The sequence below is a fragment of the Lygodium microphyllum genome, chromosome 1, assembly GCF_053477565.2.
Source record: "Lygodium microphyllum isolate KBCC chromosome 1, Lygodium_microphyllum_v1.1.10, whole genome shotgun sequence".
In the NCBI taxonomy this organism is placed as follows: Eukaryota; Viridiplantae; Streptophyta; class Polypodiopsida; order Schizaeales; family Lygodiaceae; genus Lygodium; species Lygodium microphyllum.
Window position 1 is genome coordinate 11,087,308 of NC_141135.1, and position 5,124 is coordinate 11,092,431.

The 5,124-nt window shown below is 43.0% G+C and overlaps 1 pseudogene; it reads right to left on the reverse strand.

Annotated features, from left to right (window-relative positions):
* Nucleotides 1–714: 714 nt before the first annotated feature.
* LOC148040841 (exocyst complex component EXO70B1 pseudogene) lies at nt 715–3,224 on the reverse strand (annotated as a pseudogene).
* Between the last annotated feature and the right edge of the window lie 1,900 nt (nt 3,225–5,124).

A 5,124-nucleotide genomic window follows, 5' to 3' on the forward strand; every position in this document is an offset into this window, starting at 1 on the left:
CCCCGTGGTGGTGCTGCCATCATCATCAGCCTGATCTGGTGCCCTCACTGACACTGTGGGCTGCGTGCAGGGACTGATCAGTCCTTTCAGTGTATTCAGCATTCATTTCAGTCAGTGCAGATTTCTCTTCCTTATTTTCTGCTTTCTCTCTCTCTCTCCCTCCGTGTTCGTATTTCCTCTTCCGCAGCGCACTCTCACAGGCGCTGGGGCAGATCCGATTAATCCCAATGAAGCAGCAGCGCGAACGGTGCACAGGACAGGATGTCACCAGATCTTGGTCGCTCTCCCGCCATCACATCTCTCTCTCTCTCTCTCTCTCTCTCTCTCTCTCTCAACCAACCTTCAGTTGTCAAAGAGATCCTCCACTCTTTCAAGTTTCCACTGTCATAGCAAATGCACTACAACAGCAACTGAGAAGCTGGCCATATCATCTGTCATGTATACCACAACCTACATGCCCAGTATGCCCCATCACACAGATTCAGGAATCTTCATAATTCCAGGCCTTTAAATCATGCCTCTTGACATAGTAGTTGTCTTATTGCCAAGTCTGCAGAGAGTGACAGAATGCCATGTGCACTTCTGGCTGATGACCAGCATCAAATATGCAGATCCATTCCATGAGAGATAGGACTTGCCAAGTCCCAAAATAAAACAATGCATGGGCACAAAAAAACTTTAATGGAACAGAATTATGAAAAGAAAGAACAGACATATGTTATGACACTTTACAAAAGAGCAAGAGATGATCCTCCTCACAGAAACACATTTAGCCACTAAGGTGCAAATGTGTCTAAATAAGAAATATCTTGACACAAAAAGGTACAGCACAAAACACAAGCAGGCATGGTTGTGGCAGAAAAGACACCTGATGCAGTAAGGCTTTTTCATTGGTATGGCTGAACCAGAGAAAGATGTGCAACAGTTCCAGCAGGATATATAAATACATATCATCTTTGTTATTGAATGATCATGGCTGCAGCAATGGTCTATCTCTTGGTCATTGAACCAGAGGCACCTTCAAACAAGTCATTCAGGAAAGTTTCCAAATCCTCTGGTGTGTATTTAACGTACTTCTCTGGATGTCTTACATCCAAATGATTTTGATACCGGCCAAGGAATGAGCGATAAGCAGGAAGAAGCATCTCAGTGGTAGAAATCCTCAATTCAGTGCACAACTGAGGATCAGAAACTATCCAACTGGATTGAGTTTTGACAGTCTCATCAACTGCAGCATTGAAAGCTTTGAATCTATCTTTTAATATATTTCTTGATGCAGCATTTGAAGAGCTTCCAGTAATATTAATGCCTTCATCTTTCAAACAAGATAGGACTTTGGTCCAAGCTGTTCTTCTGTAATTAGTATGATACTGGCGCAATTTTCCGTTATTGCGTTTGATCCATTCATCCCCTAGCAATTTCCTGACTTCTGAATCCTTCACCTTTTGGCCAACATAGTGAACATTATTCATCAAAAACAAATAAGAGAGAGCTGAACCCTTGTACAGCTTTGACTTAGAATCTAAATATTTCTCCAGAAGCTCCATCAACCTGAGTGTAGCTGAAGAGAGAGGACTGGGATCTATTGATTTTTTGTTTACATCTCCCATTGATGCATCATTCTTCTCCATGAGCAATTGGTTGAGTGTGTCTGCATAGTCAGACAGAAATCTCATGTAATTCATGACATAGCGTGCTAGTGGATGAACAGCACCACCAGGAACAGGGTTCTTAGATGTCTCACGTTGCATTGCAAGCTCAAACTCCACAAATGTTCCTCGAGCAGCATCTCCTAGCCTACCCAAAACTTCTGAAGCTTCTGACATCAGGCTGGCACAACATTCTCCTGCAAATATCGATTCTATTGAAGGAAGCATGTCACGCAATACCTCGTACATGTCGAGTATTTTAAACAGTTTCTCAGGTGCTCTGCGGCTTATGGCTACAGCTTCCGCAAAGTTGAGAAGTTGCAGAAGTACTCCCTTAGCAACATCAGAGAAGCAAGAATTTGAAATAGAGGGTGATTCAAGAAAAATCTTTTCACAAAGCTGCCTCTCACTTGGAAAGAGACCTCCAATAGTAATCTTCATGGCTTGGATCCATTTGCCAATCTCTGCCTCAAGAAGCTCCCATGCCATCCTCTGCACATCCTCGAAGGTCAGCTTCTCTTGCCCCAACTTCTGCATACTTTCCTCTAAGATTGGCTTTCTCGTGGCAACATAGACCTGAGTGCACTCTGTTTCATATCCAGACCAGACCATTCGTGTAGCGATGTCACAGAGATCAGACACAACTTCAGCAGGCAGCATATCTATGGCCATGTCAATTAAGGCATGTGACTTTGCTACCTCTTCTTCTGTTGTGGTATTGTCATCATCATTATCACGAAAGCCATTATAGGTGCATCCTTCATCAGACCTTCCACTATTTATACCTGCACTGAAGGAAGAGCGGCTGGAAACCAAGTCAAAAAGGCACTCAGGATCTGCAGCTTCACTGTGCACCTCTAGCAGATGGCAGAATTCTGCTTCCAGTCGCATCATAGCAAACTGCAATAGATTCTGAGCATGGTCAAGCGCAGAGCTGCTGCCGAATTCTGTAGGTGGAAGTGATTCCAAAAAGCTCTGCACTGTGTCCACAGCATCCAAGTAGCCACCCACTTGATCCCTATGATCCAACCATAAGTAGGCCGAATGTGCCGACGGAGAGAAGCCAAAATCCCATTGCATGATGATGTCTTGAGCAGATTGAGGAGGAAGAAGAAGCTCCTCGACATGATCAGAAGCCTTATCAGGTACGTTCTCGACAGTGGTGCGGTCGAGGTCGAAATCATAATGAGCAGGATGAGATTCGGCTGCGATGCCGAAGCGCGTGAAGCGATCATCGAAGGTGGAGAGGATCCGAAGCATGTCTTCTGTCTGCGAGGAGCTCAAGGTGCTGAGGATGTGGTGCGCTGTAGCCACCACTCGATCCTCTCCGTTGGAACTGGCCATCAAACAGAGACACAGAGAGAGACAGCGACTAATGAAGCGGCCAAGCTATGGCGGCCCTGACCAGAAGCACAGATGCAGCATTACCAGCAGAAGGAGAGGGAGACTGCACACGAGAAAGGAAGACTGCACACGAGAAAGGCAGACTGACTCTCCGCCGAGAGTGCTGCAGGAAAGTGCTTACATCAAAAGCTTGTCGTTCAGTCAAAGGGCACCAAGTTCCAACAGATCGAAACACTGAACAGAACGGATGTATCTGTCAGGAGTCAAAATGCCTTCCTCTCACTCTGCCTGCCTGGCAAATTATAGATATAATATTAATGATATAATGATATATGTAGCCTTTGTCATTTTGTATGTCCAAGTCAAACCTTCCTTTCTATAGGCTACTCTCAAAATCTCAAACTTCTATAGATAAAATCTGAAGACTATGGAGGTTCGAACTATTTGGTTCTATCTTTTCCTTTTAAATAATATATAGATATAGATATAGATATGGATACTTCAGAATCCCACTTCCCTACCCAGCCTACATGGTAGCTCCCCAAAAATTATGTTAAAGAAAGTTGTTTCTTGAACAAAGTACCATTATAAATCTTCTATATATGATTTAGAGGGGTTGTGCACATGGCTACACTTAGCTGTCTCTCATGTAACAAATTATATTAAAGAAAGTTATTTCTTCAACAAAGTACCATTATAAATCTTCTATATATGATTTAGAGGGGCTGCACACGTGGCTACACTTAGTTGTCTCCCATGTAACGAGGTTTTCATTGCTAAATGATAGACCACAAAGAGCAAAAGTTTGCAACACCTTGTATTCATATAGGAGCAAACATATTTTTTAAAGCATTTAATGTAGAAGGTGCTCTCTCTCTCTCTCTCTCTCTCTCTCTCTCTCTCTCTCTCTCTCTCTCTCTCTCTCTCTCTCTCTCTCTCTCTCTCTCTCTCTCTCTCTCTCTCTCTCTCTCTCTCTCTCTCTCTCTCTCTCTCTCTCTCTCTCTCTCTCTCTCCTAGGACACTTCTTACACCTCTCCTAGGATGGATTCATCGCATGCCCATCATACATGGATATGGACCCCGTACATAGCCTTCAATGTGCCATCAATTAGATCTATACCTCATCAGATTAGCTATGGGTGGTAACAACGCAATATGAAGGTATCATGCTAGAGGATTTGATGTGACAACTATGTGGGATAGAGGTAGTACACATGAGCATTACATATGCTGGAGAATCGAATGTGATAGCTATGTGGGATAGAGGTAGAGTCAAAGGAGCATTACATATCTCAATGCACTCTATGAGATCAAAGAGAGATACCATTGCTTGTTTCAAGAGGGTTTCCAACCATTACGTAGTGTCATGGGGCATAAAGATCAAAGATACCTAGGATTATTCTTACTCAAGCTATGATGCTACAAGGAGACTCTTTTGAGAGATGGGAGATCAATATATCTAGATATTGAGTACTCACAAAGTTCCTCACACCAGTGACCACCAAGTCTCCTTCTCCACCACCCTGTACTACCTCAGCTCTAGGAAGTTCATGATTGCATGGGATTTCCCTAGAGTGAGCTACATCTCTATGTTGAGTGAGACATCCTTGACCCCCAAATGTGGTGACCTCGTCATCCTCACCATTGACAGATATGAGCCATTAGTGCCTGCCACACGAGATGTCCATCAAGTTACCTCCATCCCCTTACGTTGGATGTGCTACTGCACACCCTATGAGGGGATCTTGGGATGAGCAGAAACTACATCATCATTAGTTTCTTTAGCTCAATTCTTATTTTTAGTTTTACATCTTTCAGTACTTGATTTTACTCTAGACATAGACCTTCACATTCAATTCACTTGTTTAGATATACTTTGATTATACTCTTTGATGAGAAATCACTATAGGTGTATTATATGCTCAAGTCTCATAGGCCATATATTTAGCAAGCAATGGTGTGGAAGAAGATAGACAAGAAGGTAAAATAGTACAAACTCAAAGTTGAGCTACATAAGAATGAGCTTTCTATTGAATTTTAAGCATCATATACATAAGGGTTAGAGTTAGGATTTTCCACTTAGGTTGGGCACCCTCTACCCTTTTCTCCTAGGCTTGTATCCAATCCTTTT